The sequence below is a fragment of the Anguilla anguilla genome, chromosome 8 (genome assembly GCF_013347855.1).
Source record: "Anguilla anguilla isolate fAngAng1 chromosome 8, fAngAng1.pri, whole genome shotgun sequence".
In the NCBI taxonomy this organism is placed as follows: domain Eukaryota; kingdom Metazoa; phylum Chordata; class Actinopteri; order Anguilliformes; family Anguillidae; genus Anguilla; species Anguilla anguilla.
In genome coordinates, this window is record NC_049208.1 from 34,139,072 (window position 1) to 34,156,285 (window position 17,214).

The window sequence follows — 17,214 nt, forward strand, 5'->3', positions numbered from 1 at the left end:
TTATGTGATTCTCTCACATTAATGCTACAGACAGCTATGAAAGAGTTTGTACATTTAGAGTAATAGTTTCAATTGTTGTGTCAAGAGAGAAGAATGTGTCTGATCAAGAAATATGCATGCTATTGTTTTTCATTATCAGAATGATTCATACTGCTAATTTTAAGCCTCTGCAATGCTGGAAATTTATAGTCTGGATTGCCAAATCCCTGCTGCAGGTGTACACTTAAGATCTCTTTACGACCCAAATGAGAGTTATGTCTGCTTTGCCATTCATTCACTGCAGCTGATGGTATTTTATGTTGCTTTTGTCAGAATGTGGCACTTGGTAGATGTTGTTAATGATCGTCTGTGTAGAACATATATACAGGCTCCACAGTATGTCATTTTTAGAACACTGAGCACATGAATGTTTAATGACTAGTAAAGGCCAATTCAGTCCAGCTACATTTGTTAGTTTTTGTCTGTAGTCTGTAGAATGCAGAAGATTTGAGAGTGTGGCAGAGCCAGGTCAAGTCAAGGTTTCCACACTGATTCCTGTTAGCCTACTCCATATATTACTGAGTATATTACCGGAATGAAATGCTTCATTGTCTCTCATCTGTATGCAGCTGCATTCACTTGCCTTTTCACCAGGGGAAAGAAGGAAACAAAATTTACTGCAGTGCATCCTAGAGATAGAACAATTATCCTAGCGAGCTATGACAGCTATTTAGTAACCACAGGAAATTACATCTGATTTGATATATGCATCCCTGTCCATTTAATTCGGTAATGTTACTGTACCACATAACCACAGCCTATAATTGGCTCGTGAGACAAAAGGGCCGTAAATACAAATGTCTGACAGGCAGAAAGCAGTTCAAGGATAAAATATAGCTTTTTGACTTCAGCTATTTGAGCTTGCTTGTTGATAAGAACAATAGCACCTGTAGCACCCAGCCACAAACCAGCAAATAATAAAAAACAGCCGTGCTTATTGTAACTATTAAGAAAGAGCATGAAAACCTCTGAATGATTTATCTATATCAATCAAAGCTCAGGGGTGGTTGCACAGAGGCTGACAATAGCTTACTACAATAGTTACCATAGCACTGGGAAATACTATAGTTCTGCATTCTGTCTCTTTCCTTGTTAACCTCCCCTTTCCCCCCACATTTGGAATGGGCAGGTACACATCAATCATGCCACCTGCACTCACACAGAGAGGACTCAAGCTTACGAGCATGCAGGTGGCAGATACTCTCACCCTACCCCAGCTTATTCGATGGTGTGGATTCCACCATGCAGTCCACAGAAGGACTGGCACCAAACAGAGGGCGAGCCCCTGTGAGCGCTGTGCTGCGGTGGAATTATGCAGCGGTAACCACAACAATCCTATTCACACTCAGTCTATCCGTAAGGCTGAGGCCTGCTGTGGTCCACCACTACGGGCTGCCGGTCTGGATCGTGACACGCTGTCACCAAGGCTCACAACATCAATGGGCGGCAGTGTAGTATAATGGGTAAGGAAATGGGCTTGTAACCTAGAGGTCATAGGTTCGATTCCCGGGTTAAGTACCCTTGAGCAAGGTACTTAACCTGCATTGCTTCAGTATATATCCAGCTGTATAAATGGATGCTGTGTAAATGCTATGTAAAAACATTGCGTAAGTCGCTCTGGATAAGAGCATCAGCTAATTGCCTGTCATGTAATGTAATGCTATGTGAGGTCACAAGGCACAGTCTCGACTTCACACACTGAGCCATGCTGGAACCCCCAACCCTGCAACGCAGTCATGCCTGCCATCCCACGGCCCCTCCTTCATCCAAAAACTAGGACAATGTGTACAGCACACCCAGGAGCTAGCACATGAGTCTCCTCATAAAGGAAAAAAAAATTGAATTTCTCCATGTTCTCAGCCACCATCTGTGACACCTTAACAGATTCCAATCTTAGCTCACCGCTGTGACAACCTCTTTGGCTATGTGTGCTGCCAAGACTTGCACAGGTTTATTCTGGGTTATTTGTAGTGATGCAGATGAATTTCCTGTATTATGTACAGTAATAAACTACAACCCTCCCCCACCCCCCACGCCCCACCCACACACACACACACACATACACACACAGTGCTGAAGAGGAATAAAACAAGTTAGCAAATCCAATTAAAAGCCCCATGCCAGTAGTCAGCCAGTACAGATAATTCAGAATGGATTTGGGTTCAGTTGTGAAAGTGGCTTTCAAGCACATATCAGTAGCCGTGCCACGGTGCAGAAAATATGCTGAATTAGCAATGCTTAGTGTGGCAATGCTTCCCAGACTCAATATCGGAGCCCCCCAACTATGGCTTCTGCTGCTGCCAATTCCTCTGACAAATCTGATTATGGTTTGAGCTCTGAACTGGTTTTAAAATGGTTTTAAAAGGTTTGGCCCAGTTGCATCGCCTTTTAATTCTGTTTCTGACAAGCAGGTTTTTCTCTCTGTAAACATCTGGTTCTCCAGCATAATCCCACCTGTCCATCATTAATCATTTCTTGAATCAATCAGACCTGCAAGTAGATTTGTTCTAAAGCTATAGTCAAAAACAGTAAAGCACACTAAATTAAATGAATGATTGCAAGGCTTCTGGTGGACACAATCCCAATATGGGATAACTTCTTTGAAACGCATCCTATTTGTAAAGTCAGATCAGAGATACTCAAATAGCCAATAACAGATGTTATTACATCACATTACAATCACTTAGCAGATGCTCTTATCAAGACTGATGCACAGAAATGGAAAACATCAGTGTTTGTTTCAGTAATGCAAAAAATGCAACATCGCCAAGAAGGCACAGAGACCCATTTATGATTAATGTTACCCCAACAAACAATCATTTGTATCGTAACAAAACAAAGCGACACTAAAAAGATAACATTTCATGTTATAGTAATGCCTAAACATTATCCAGAAAGAAAAAGAAAGGGACAGAAGAGAGGACATCAAAAGGGGGCCAGGCGCTGCAGTGCAGGCTGAAGCTGGGCACGGTTTCTGCAGCTCTGACTGTAGCGGGAAGCTCCTTCCGCCACCGGGGGACCAGAACAGCCCGGAGACGTGACCTGGAAGTGCAGGCTTCTGGGGTAAGGGGAGGGGGAGGGGGAGGGGCTAGGAGCCCAGGCACAAGTTGGCCAGGTGCCTGTGGAACCACAAGCGCCGTTAGCATCAAAGCCAGCATGCACAGGAGGCCCCGGGAACCCCTGGGAGATTCGGGGGAGCTGTGCACTGTGTCAGTGATCTCGGCTGATCATTAGCTGACAGGCACAGCCTCTCTGGGACAGACTACCCTAAGTATAGCATGGTGAACAGCTGCAGGCGGTCATTCATTCTCAGTGGAGAGAGAGAGAGACACTTGGAGTGTGAGAGGCCCTGTGTTGCAATGGGCCTGAACTCATCATCCACATTAGCCCCAATACAGGGGAAAGGGAGTGATGCACATGGGGGAGAGAGAGATGTGAGCTGAACTGAAGAGCGGGGGAACTAATGTATAAATCAAAAAGAAATCCATCTATTCATCCATTATCTATACCAGCTTATTCCTGGTCAGGGTCACAGGAGGTGCTGGAGCCTATCCCAGCATACATTGGGCGAGAGGCAGGACTATACCCTGGACAGTTTGCCAGTCCATCGTAGGGCACACACACCATTCACTCACACACTCATACATACCTAGGGGAAATTTAGACGCTCCAATTAACCTAACCTCCATGTCTTTGGACAGTGAAAGGGAACTCGGTTAGACGCGGGGAGAACAAACCATGGACCTTCTTGCTGTGAGGAAACAGAGCTACACACTGCACCACCGTGCCACCCTCAAAAGAAACGTGATTTCAAATAGTGCCACAATATAAAAAAAGAGGAGAGAAAAGGGAAAAAAATGAATTGTGGGTTCAAATGGTATCACCGTGAGCAAAAGAGTAAGACAAGGGAAGAGTAAAAAAGGAAGAGAAAGAGGAAGAGACAGGATTTTGGCAAAACAGAATGCACCCAGCCCCTTGAGGAAAAACAATTATGCATCAAGCTCTGCCAGATAGGGTGATAAATAAAATATCTGTTTATTTTACAAAATAAGATACAGCGATAGATTTCACACACACACAGACACACACACGCGCACACACACACACGACTGTACGCAGACAACACATAAAAGACCAACGAATAGTCATGGCGCACTCGGAACAAACCCTGAGAGAAAAGAAAGCGAGAAGAACATTTTCTGCTGAAAGACAGAAATAGGAGGATAATGGAACGAGAGCAAATAGGAAGGGATGGAAATAGCGGAAGGTAATGAAGGACGGGGGGGGGGTTTGGGGGGGGCTCTGGGGAGACGTGTTAATTGAGTGTCCCACGGAATGTGATGTCATCCCACGATCTTCCCTCGCTGTACACGCTGTGCCATCTGCAAACCCCTGCGCAAAGCAGCCCTGTCTCCGTGTTAGCGCGCACGCCCTGATTCGGGTGTGCCAGGGAGTTAATAAAGCTCTCTGTGCGCCGCGGTGGGCTGCCTGCTGTACAAACAAGGGGAATCCATCTGTATGCAAAGGGACGCATGCGGTGGAGCAGGGGAATAAGACGCGCTTGTGCTTTTAGTAACGCACCCTTCAGAAGACATTTTAACCAGTACGCCATTTTGTCGAATTAAATCTGAATCAGAACGTTGTCAGTCCCTTCCCGGTTGTTGACTGAAGTTAGTCGACATTGCTCATTTTTTACATGGCGATTTACTGTGCAGGTTTCATACATCCATTAACTGGACAGGATAAGAAGGCATACAACATAACATTGAAAAACTTGCAGAGGAAGGGAGAGAAGCATTGGGATTCATTGTCTAGAATGGACACTGCCATTATAGCCAGGGAGTTAGCCAGGGCTCCAAACAGTCGAGTGCACTAATGCCATTCTGAGTATACCTGCAGTTATAAACTTATGACTCTGATTCTTCCTGACTGTGTCAGAATAACTATACTGAGGAGCCCAGAATAATGGTAAGTGTAAAATCACCCGAGGTTCAGTACATGTTGTCCGTGTTGGACTCTGTTTAAGTTGAATTAACACTGAACACTATACTGTGTAACAGGGAGGAGCATGCCAAATGCAATCAGCTTGCAGGAGGAATGACCATGGATTATAGGTTATTGATTTTCAGTGCTGTAGGCTTGCTGAAGGTGAAACATTAGACCTTCTCTGTTTAGGTTCTCCATCTGAAAATAGCATTAACATGGCAACATCAAAATCTTTATCAGCATGACCTTTGACCATCAATACTGCTCAGTAACGCAAATTAATTTAATTTCAAACTTTCACATGGTACATACTGTATGCTACACCCTGAAATGAAGATAGAACTAGACAAAAGGGAAAATAAAAAAACGTTGCAGCCATAGCAACGATCCCTTTTATCATGTCATCACAGCCATGACCCAAAGCCAAAGGCCAGGATTAGTTTCTGGGCACCAGTCCGCCCTCCCAGGGCAGAATGGGCGTTCCCCCGCGAGGCCGCTGATGAGGCGTGAGGCCGGCCAACTGGAACCCTGTCCTGAGGGTCGGCGGTATGCAAGAGAGACGTCAGATCAGAGGTCCAGCCGGACCGTGCGCTGCCACGCCCCTCTCTACACGCACTGCTCCTCTTTATTTGTGTAGTACAGGCACTCAAAATACTGAGACCCATCCCATGAACTCTTTCAGGAAAGCTTTGTCCTTGGAGATGACATTCAGATATTTCCTCAGGCTCTCTTCGTCATTTTCAAAGCGTCAAGCAAGCAATTTTAAGGAAAAACAACTTTGGGGGAAGGGGCTAAAAATAATTTAATCAGTTGGCTTAAAAAATACTGGTCAATAATAAAAGGTCACATTGTTTGATTAAACAGAATATGCAGACGCAGACATGCACAGATACCCACAAATGCACAGCACATTCACACACATGCATGCACACACGCACACACACACACACACACGAACGCATGCACACACACACACACAAACACACAGACACACACACACACACACGTGCATTCATGTAAGCTTGCACACACACACACACACACACATTCATGTAACCCCCTCCAGTATGAATTCAAAAGCAATCTGTTCTTGGTAAGTGTCCTTCCCCCTCCCCCTAGGACTGCTAATGGCCCTGATATAGCAATTTATCTATTAAATACTTTATTAAACCACTGAACTGTGCCAACACATCTACTGTAATTAAGGGAAGGTACACAGAGAAATATCTCACATTTCAGCTTTGCATCATTTCAGGCCGTAACTAACAATAATACAAAAATTACAGTTATACATAGAGGTTCATCACAGATCACAGCTCTGTGATCTCCCGCTCACTGAAATATGGCATTAGTCCCGGTCCCTGAGGGATGACAGATTTCACATTATCGCACACAACACGCAGTTAGCATCAAATTTACATTAGCTTTACAAGGCCTCCTGAATGCACCATGTATGTACATGCAGATGCATACTTTAATAAACAAAGCTAATTTAGGAACAGCATGCACTGTGCGGGACCTTCACTGCAGTCAGCCTCTCAAGCCCTCTCCTCTGCAATCTATGAGCAGGTGGAGAGGAGAGAGGAAGACTGGGGAGAGGGAAAAGGGGGATTTTGGAGACTGGAGAGAGTAAGAGTGTAAAATGAGATAAAAGGGTACCCTTACAAAATACCTGCTTCTGGTGAATTGTTCTGATGGAAATGATGCAAACCCGTTCCACGGGTTAATATTTTTAAATGCAACTTATTTTATATAAACTTGGCAAACAGTTGCAGCAGCACTGTGGTAAAGAGATTGTGCAAAGGTGACAAATCCTTGTGGGAAATAAGAGCGGCAAGCTTTTAACTGACATTTTTGTGGAAACAGAATAGCTGATATGGCTGGGTATAGTAATGACAGTGAGTAAAGCTAAATATGCACATTACTTGTAAATAAATAATTATAAATGATTAATTTATGTCATCTGTGTATTAAATGTGTATTGGATCCTTTAATTATCACAGTGAGCCTCTTTCAAAGGAAGCCGTCTCCTAAAACACAATGTCCCTATAACTGCACTGAGGGACTGCTTGTCTAGTTGGCAGGGCTAATACCACTAAGGCTTTCCAAATAAAGTAAAGCAATGTTTCCAACTAAAGTACTAACCAACCATGTAATAGAATGCTATACAGAGAATATTTCCTCAGTCTTGTGCTTCACACTCTATAATATGCAGACTATGCAGATAATACACTGCATATATTCTGTATGGTAATGTATGGGAGTTAATGAATTAGCAGCAGTGATATCATGGCAGTGTGATTCTCTTTAAGGAACTGAAAGCAGTTCACATCCCTCGCAAGCAGAACTTCGAGAAACAGTGTAAATGCTTCTTCGGGCAAATGCTTAAGATTGAAATTAACTTTAAAAAAACAAAAACAAAAAAAACATTCAACTGCAGTTCTTAACTGTTATGAACATGAACATATTGCTGCAAAACATGCATTTAGCAGGAAATTTAATGCAAATGCCAATACAGGCATATCTAGCAAAAAAAAACTTTCATCCTTGTTGAAAACTGTTTCCTGCCAGAGACACACTGTATGTAATACCCCTAGCAGCTAACAGACTTACAAAATGCTTCTTTATTTTGTTCTGCCAGTAATAGCAAATACTTTTCCAAAAGCTGATGCCAAATTACTTGAAGAAAAATACTAAATAGATCACTTGACATGAGTGGAAAAAGGCTGCAGCTACACAGTGCCTTAGAGGAATGGGCACGGTACTCTAGATATATGCAAAAACAGCTTCATTCATCGCTCAACTAATTCATATGTTAAAGGATCATGCCTTTGTTTCTCCCTCCATTTTCTCTGCGCTGCTGTTCATTTGTAAGTTGTGTACATTTTTATTACCGTCGCTCCTGTCTCTTCCTCTCTCTGTTGTATCTTCAGTAAGCACAGAAATTTTAGGGGGGGGGGGGCATGGTATCTTGTTCTTTCCCTTTTTATTCCTCTATAAATTCAATCATTTGCGGAATTCTTTCTCGCCCAAAGTTTCATCACGATGATAAATAAAATAAACATAAACCATATTAGAGGACGGTCGCTGAAAATCTGTCGACTAAAGAATTAAGCAATTTCATACATCTGGGAAGAGGCTAAATTGCACACACTGCGCGCAACCGTCCTCCAGGAATGTCTGCACCCCCCCCAACCCCCCCCCCCCCCCCCGCCTCACCCCCTCCCCACCCTCCCGTTCTATCTAATATTTCTGTGTACGCAGTGATCCACAAACGCACATGAGTTTCGCTGCAAAAGAAGGGCTTAGGGCCTCTGAGACAGAGTGCCTGGGAGGGATGCAGATTACACACAGGCGCAGGGCCATAAACAGGAAGGGAGAGCAGAAGAGAGAAAACTGCAATGGCAATGCTTTGCACATATCTTTAAATTATTATCCCTTTTCAAACAAAACACCAATGACTATAATTCTGACATTTAAAAAAAAAAAAAAAAAGCATGTGTTTATTGATACAATTTGAAGCTATTTCAAACTAAAACCATTAAGGACAATGTTCTGTGTCCAAGTGATATAAGCCTGCCTCTAATTTGAAGCAAGCAGCCAGAAAAGGTCAGTGTCATGCCTTCACTGCCCCCTAGTGGTAGTAAATGCTTGCCCTCGGGTCTGAAAATCATCATGTGAAAATGAGGGGCCAACAGAACAGAGAGGCAGTCACAGACTCTGCATTAGCTGCGCAGCATATATGAGTCAGCAGCCGGAAATTGTGCATCGACACAAAAGGCAATGACATGTTGAGGTCAGGCACAGCACTGCAAGTAATGCAGCGCCGTCTGACATGCTGCAGCAACATGCAGTGAGACGGGGCTGCTGGGAGGCTGCTGGGGGGCTTGTTCTGTTAACACGCTGGTTGTGGTCTGTGCCCCCTGATCTTGTGTCTAATACCAGTGAAGACTGTGGCTGGTAGCCCTGCAGGGGGCTGTATAATTGACGACAGCATTATCCACAGAGGGAGGGGTATAGTCTATCTTTAGACTATCATGACAACATGTTAAACGTACCACAGTTTTTACATCTAACCTTTTCAATCCAGGCAAAACATACCTTGACAGGACCTTGCCCACTCTGTGATGCCCAAGGGATGGATCACAGATCTGAAAGGTAAAAAAAAACTCTGTCATGATATATTAAGTCTCTATAACGAACATCACAGTGCCTGTTTTACAGAGGTTTGCACTTTGACTGTAGCTGAAGAACCCATACTTTAATAAGATTTTACTTGAATAATTAAAAAATGTATTTGTATAGCATCTAAATGTAATCAAAATATTCTAAACAGGGTTACATTTTTTCCACTTGGTTGAGGTCCTCGGCCCATGGACACCTAGGATCATTAGACCACAGATTGCTAACTCCTTGTTATAGCCCACAATTATCATGTTGACATCAGTCAGTCTAAATTGCTAAATATATGAGCTCTACCATCAGGCCCAATGGCAGTCCAGCTGATGGGGACTGGGATAATGGAGTTTTGGAGTGAGTAACTGACAGTCTTTACAGGTACACAGTGAACACCCATGGTCAACTGAGCTTTCCGGCATCTTTCTTGCCAGCTCATGCAGCTGGAGATCCTGTCTCACAGCAGGAAGCTGTTCTCCTGTTCCCCACTATAACAGGAAGCTGTTCTCCTGTTCCCCTCCACAGCAGGAAGCTGATCTCCTGTTCCCCTCCACCGCAGGATGCTGATCTCCTGTTCCCCTCTGCAGCAGGAAGCTGTTCTCCTGCTCCGCTCTACAGCAGGAAGCTGTTCTCCTGTTCCCCTCTACAGCAGGAAGCTGTTCTCCTGTTCCTCTCCACAGCAGGATGCTGTTCTCCTGTTCCCCTCTACAGCAGGATGCTGTTCTCCTGTTCCCCTCCACAGCAGGAAGCTGTTCTCCTGTTCGCCTCTACAGCAGGAAGCTGTTCTCCTGTTCCCCTCCATAGCAGGAAGCTGTTCTCCTCTTCTCCTCCATAGCAGGAAGCTGTTCTCCTGTTCTTCTCTATAGCAGGATGCTGTTCTTCTGTTCCCCTCCACAGCAGGAAGCTGTTCTCCTGTTCCCCTCCACAGCAGGAAGCTGTTCTCCTGTTCCACTCCACAGCAGGATGCTGTTCTCCTGTTCCCCTCCACAGCAGGAAGCTGTTCTCCTGTCCCCTTCCACAGCAGGAAGCTGTTCTCCTGTTCCCCTCCACAGCAGGAAGCTGTTCTCCTGTTCCCCTCCACAGCAGGAAGCTGTTCTCCTGTTCCCCTCCATAGCCGGATTGCTGTTCTCCTGTTCCCCTCCATAGCCGGATTGCTGTTCTCCTGTTCCCTTCCAAGAACAGGAGAGAGCAAACTAGATGGGCCAATGGGATGAGCACACAGTGTGTACCCAGTGCTCATGGGAGTTGTAGTATCATGTAGTATCACCTCAAATTGACTGAATAATTTCAGATGCCTTTTGTAAACTACAATTATTTTTTTGAAATGTTACCAAAAGGTCACCTGCCAAAGTGGCTGATAAGAGTGACCGAGTTACAGGCCACAGCTGAATTCTACCAGCATTTGGCAGGGGTTAGTGTCAAGCCCTGTTTATGTTAAATATGTGCTGTTAGATGTATGTCTTGATAGTGTTGGTCTATTGCTAGAAACTGAGTTCATTTCTATGCTGTACCAAAAACAGATTCCACCAGTTGTGGCTGTGTGGTCATTAAATAAATTGAATGGAATATCTTTGCAATTATAAGTTTGATTCACCTAGCAGCTTATGTTGAGCTGTCCCTCTCGTTTGGAAACTCTGAGTCAGAACTTGTCCAGGCATGTAGTTGGACAGTTGGATGCATGACCATCAACTGTGAGTGCAGAAAAATTCAGGACTTGAACATAAAGGCACAGGCCTACCATGCTGGTTTTTGGGCGAGCCCTGTCAGCTTGTCGTTTTGCTTCGCTGTACCTGTGCTTCTTCACCTCTTCCACCTCCAAATGCTCTGCTGAAACTTGATCCCACACCACAAGCTCTGTAGCCATGCCCTCCCCACACAGAAAAGTTTGTCAAGCCAAGAAATGTCTCGCACACACTTTAGAAAAAGAGGAGCAGAGGCAAAGGAGCATGGATTTGGCAAATGAGTGCAAAGACAAAGACAACCAGTGCATCATAAATATGACTGAACATGGTTAATCCTGCATAGTCTTTAATGGTTGTTTATTGTAGAATAAATGAAGTAATTTGTGTTGAAATTGGCCACAGGAGTGAGTCCAAATGATTACCATTTTTTAAAATCTTGTCATAACTCTGATGCTATTCATGAAGTTCAAGTAAATATTTTCATAAAAATTTTCATGCAGAAATTATATGTTTAGTTTAAATATTCGAAACTAGCCTCTTGAATTTTTTTTTTGATTGCATGCTTCCTTTGAGGACCCAGGAGGAAGAACAACACTGCCCTCTTGTGGCATCTCTAGTTAAATTGCCATTTGTCTGTCTGCCCTGGATTTAATTTATTCTATAATCCATAATTGCACGAGTGTTTTAGTCTTCTTTCTCACATGCACAGTTTTATTAAGCTGTGTTTATAAAATAAAATAAAGAGTCTTGCATCTGCAATCATTTGTAAGTCAAATTTAAGGATAAACATTGCTTGAATCCGGGGCTCTGTCTTTAACCTTGGTACTCTGAATCATCGTCTCTCTGGCCTATTAGCCATGTAAATGAGAGCTTCCATCTGCTAGCAGGGCCTGGTCAATAAGTGCCACCACAGCAGCGTGTGATTTCATGTTGCTGTGTATGGACAGGACATCCGGTCCTTTCTCTTTCCTCCTCTTCTCCATGGTAAAAATAAGCAGATCATGCTACTGGAATTCAAGAATGCTGCAGCAACTTGTCGGTCGACGACAATGCTTTATGCTCCTGCTTAGAGGATAAAGGCTTTACAGTCCAACTGAGCGCGTTGGAATCTTTCTTTTTCCGTGAATTTTATCCCCTCTGTTTCCAAAGAGCACCAGCGGTTAAATACTACTACACCCTTGAAGCACCCCTAGTACTTCTTTACTTCAGTCCTGACAGGCTGACACTGTTTACTGCTTAGCATCATCTTTATAGCTATATACGCTCACCGGCCACTTTATTAGGTACACCCATTCAACTGCTCATTAACGCAAATATCTAATCAGCCAATCACGTGGCAGCAACTCAATGCATTTAGGCATGTAGACATGGTCAAGACGATCTGCTGAAGTTCAAACCAAGCATCAGAATGGGGAAGAAAGGTGATTTAAATGACTTTGAACGTCGCATGGTTGTTGGTGCCAGACGGACTGGTTTGAGTATTTCAGAAACTGCTGATCTACTGGGATTTTCACACAGAACCATCTCTAGGGTTTACAGAGAATGGTCTGAAAAAGAGAAAACATCCAGTGAGCGGCAGTTCTCTGAGCGAAAATGCCTTGTTGATGGCAGAGGTCAGAGGAGAATGGCCAGTCTGGTTCGAGCTGATAGAAAGGCAACAGTAACTCAAATAACAACTCATTACATCCGAGGTATGCAGAAGAGCATCTCTGGATGCACAACATGTCGAACCTTGAAGCAGATGGGCTGCAGCAGCAGAAGACCAACCCGGTACTAGCAAGGTGTACCTAATAAAGTGGCCTGTGAGTGTATATTAAGGACTATACAGAAATGAGTAATCTACTTATCAGAATCGCTGAAACACTCAAAAGAATGTTTTCCCATTATGCTTTAATCTATAATAATAAACAAGGTAGAGAGGGAGAGAGAGATAATGTACTGCAGTAGAGAGGAGAAGAGAAAAAGGAGATAAGGGAAAGGTCATAACAATTAAGCATTTACACAACTACATATTGCAGTGCAGTGTCACAAGGTTCAATAATATTAGTCATCTTAAAGAGAATTATGGGCGCTCCCATTCACTGTTCCCCTTCTCTTCCCTGTCCTCACCTTCCCCATTAGCCTCTTTTACAGCCTCCGATCATCTATCACATCTTCTCACTGTCTCTGAGTTCATTTAAAATGAAAATCAGAACATTTTGCCTGTTGTACAAACATAGGGAGACAAATACAATGTTCTTCTTAAATCAGTCATGGTCACAGAAATGGACACTAAAGCTGAAGCCCAGCTGGTTGCTGCTTATTTCTCTCACTGGCAGGAATAGAAAAAGCAGGAAAAGACATCTCTGTACCCAGAGAAGGAGAGAGTGCAATCTGTTATTGTTATCCCTCTGTTCATCCCCCTCTATCCCCGTGTCTCCATCTCTCTCTCGCTCCCGTATCCTTTTCTGTTTGTTCCCTCGCTGCTAATACACAATCTGCAGTCCGGAACATGGCTGCTCTTTATGGGATAAAAGCGAGGTCTTCGCCAGGGTCAGACTCCTTTGAAATGCAAGTCATACTGGTTTCATTAGAAGGCTCATACATAGCTGGGAAGGTGGGTTAGTAGAAACCAGGCTGTAGTTATACAATATAACCTTTATCCAAGAAAAGCAAGATTGACAGATGTGTTTTCTCCCAGAGCTATATATCAAGCCCCTGGTTGTAGCTCCTTTAAAATACTGAGCTCCAACAGGGTAAAATACTTGGGTAAGTCATAAATATAATAAAGTATTGAACAGCATTGAGATTCAAACCTACAACAACCTCATTAAAGGTCTGTAGTTTCCAAAACACTGTGTCATAAAGACATGACAGAAAGAGAGGTTGGGTAAATAAAGATCAAAGGGGAATGGAGGAGGAGGATTGGGGACTGGTAGTGAATCTTATAAAATCTGGAACACACCTTTTAAAAACAGGAAAAAAAAGTGGACTTATTCATTGCCAATGATGAAATCCACAGACAGGCTCAATCCTTTTCCTGGATGTGGCTCTCACCTAACTATGAGCAGAACTGCAATAAATAAATAAATAAATAAATAAATAAATAAATAAATAAATAAATAAACAGGAATAAAGAATTACCTTTTAATTCTTTTTTTGCTGCACAAACATGCTTTCAAGGACATTTTCAAAAATAAAATAAAATAAAGAAATACATCAAAAGAATAAATAACGAGGCAGTGGATAGCTGTTAAGAAATGTCATATCAGAGAGAGCGTTTCACGCAACAGGTCAAGCAAGCCTAATCAATCAAGATGTCAGCTGGAAGGAAAGCCAGGGCACACGGCGTCCTGAGGGGTGAGAAGCACTGACAGCGAAAGTTTAATTATAGCTGGTAACAATAACAATCAGCATGCGGATTCTCAGTCACATTAGCATGGGGCCCGCCGGCGGGAGCAGTAGACCCGGATCCGGCCGAGCCCCCGCCACCCGCCCCCGCCACCCGCCCCCCCCCCCCCAGTCCAGAGTCACCTGCCCGGAGGCCCGACGGCAGCAGCTCACCTGGGATAGCAACACGCTGTCTGATACGCAAGCTCTGCCCTGTACCCATACAACACACAGCTGCGCACTGCATTACACTGCAGTAGATTAGGAGAAAAAAAAAAAATCAAACTATAGCAGTAATGAAGCAGAGTACAAGCTGTTACCATTCAGACAGCAAGCGATTCCCTAAAATGGCACTGCAACTACACGACCTACCTGGTTAAAGGTGAAATAGAATAAATTAAAAGAAAATAAATGTGTGATAAAAAACGTGACAGCACCATCAGTAGTAAACGCCGTGGAAAGAGAGTAGATGCGGAATTACTTGCAGCAGTGAAGCTGGGTGTGTGCCAGTGATATATAGAAAAGGAGAAAAATACATTTTCCTGTAGCTGCAAGAGGCATTAATCTTAGCAAGACCACGTGAACGAGGAGTGAACAGCAATGAAACACACTTCAGTGAATAAATATTCTGGTAAAAACGCAGTCATAAGCAGTAAGGCAGTCAATAGCGTAACTGGATTTGTATAGAACCTTTTGTACAAAGCGCGTGTCCCCAAGTGTTTTATAAACATTAAAAGACAGAATAAAGGAACTAACAGAAGAAAAATAAACATGAATAAAAGTAAATATGGATGACAGAAGGTTTATTAAATGGGAATATATCAACAAAAGTAACCAACGAGATCGATAAAAAGAAACAAAAGGCAAGAAATTTGAGATTTAAAACCACTAATACATGAGGAACATCATACGTGTTGTGATAATGAGTACTATAACTTTGGTGCATAAAAACAAATGTATTTTTCACACTGGATAAGTAAGCAGGGTTGCATTCACCGACCGGACAGCATGCTTCGGCTGATAAACAGTTAGAGACAAGCAGTCACAATATATTCAGGTGCTAAACCATTCAGGGCTTTAAAAACCAATAATAGAACCGTTAAAAAATTGCAGACAGCCAGTGCAGATCAGCAAGAAAACGGGTGATGCAAGCGGTTTTCTTAGTTTCTTCCAATATACAATATACAACTCTGTAATTACACTCGGTAATAATCAGTAGTAACAATCACTCTGATTATTAGGGCTCGGTCATACTGTAAGCCACACCTTTAAATGGTCCTTCACTTTAAGGTTTGCACATGCACTCCTCCGACTGCCAGCATAGTAGCATTTTAGTTGAAACCATGACCATAATGTTACATGTTCGTTTTTGATCAGTGGGTTTTTGTGTTTTAAAATGGGCATTAGGCTTCCTGTTTGGCTCTTTCTCAGTTTTATTATGCGTTCTTGCATTGGGTATATCGGGATTTCCCCTAGGGGGTTTCTGCTCAATTTTTTTCTTCTACATTAAAGAGGATCAATATTTCACACTGAATTGAATTACGTTTATCTACTATACCCGGCAACAGACAAGAGCACAGGTGTCAAATTGGTGTCAAATTAGTCCAGGATGGTCTGGAGTGTCCGCTGTGGGTTTTGTAGTTCCCTTTCGATCAGTGGCTCATTTTGGCCCGTAAAATAAAGTGTGCCGTCTTGAAGCCAATCAGTGCTTTAAATGAACCACCGGTGCTGCGACACATCATAACCCAGCACACACTCTGGTCCTGCAGAGGCAGAGGGACACCTCGGGGCATACAGGGGAGTGGGAAGGGGCAGTCAATGGTGGTATCTATGCGCTGGAGGGCAGTACATTAGAACCGGCACTGACAGAGAACAGGTAATACCATGCCTGACTGGACACTGAAACATATTAACACTGGCACTAGCGAAGGCCAGAACAATAAGTTACTGACACGGGGCAGCGAATTACTCCACCACTGACCCGACGCTGGGAGAGGTGTGAGGGAAAGGTAAAGACATTGAGTGGACAGCAGCACTGACAGGTGGATATGTGGCTGCTTTTTCACTCCGTTGATGACACAGTTTAAGACTCATTTTGAAGACAGTTTGCTATTCATACTCACTACTGGGAAGACTGGCATCACTGAGTCTGTGTAAGAAAAAGTGCCTATAAAGGCACAAACGTTTGTCACTGGGGTGGCACCCTATAGGTACATAAAATTGTACCACTAGCCAGCAGTACATAATTCATTTTTATCTTTTTTGCTCTTGTACCCAAACAGAACATTATTGTGCAGTACTTGCATGGTACATTTGGAAATTTTGTTCCCTAAAGAACCAAAATGGACCTTCACTGTAGCTTTATTTCTGGGAGTATATGTAAATGTGTGTGTGTGTGTGTGTGTGTGTGCGCACGTGTGTGTGTGTGTATTTTCATCACTATGCGCCTTAATCATCCTGACCGAGTTGACAAGGATCACACACTGTGCGCGTGCTTGATATACAGCCACAGAGGCACTTCAGATCTAACCTTGGGAATAATTCAGAGATGTACCACTGAAGTCGGTGGCCCAAGACAAAACTACTCACTGCATCTGGCACAGGAAAGGATTTTCAGAGAGGAATCATATAGTCTGGCAAAGGATAAGGTTAGATCCTTCCAGCATATACTGTAAAACAAGGGTTCACTGAATTAATTACCAAAATCTTTCATTTTTCATGAAGTGCATACATTTACATGCAAATGCACACACAAACAAAGAGGCACACACACACACGCGCGCACACACGCGCACACACACGCCTGCACGCAAACGCGCGCAAGTATTTCAATAATCTTCAGGTGGCTGCTCAACCATTTCAACACCAGATAATGGAAATACATTTTTTATTAAAACCTTTATTCCGTTCTGTTTGCCATACAGCATTGTATCATGTAGTCCATCAGCACGGTACAGTACAA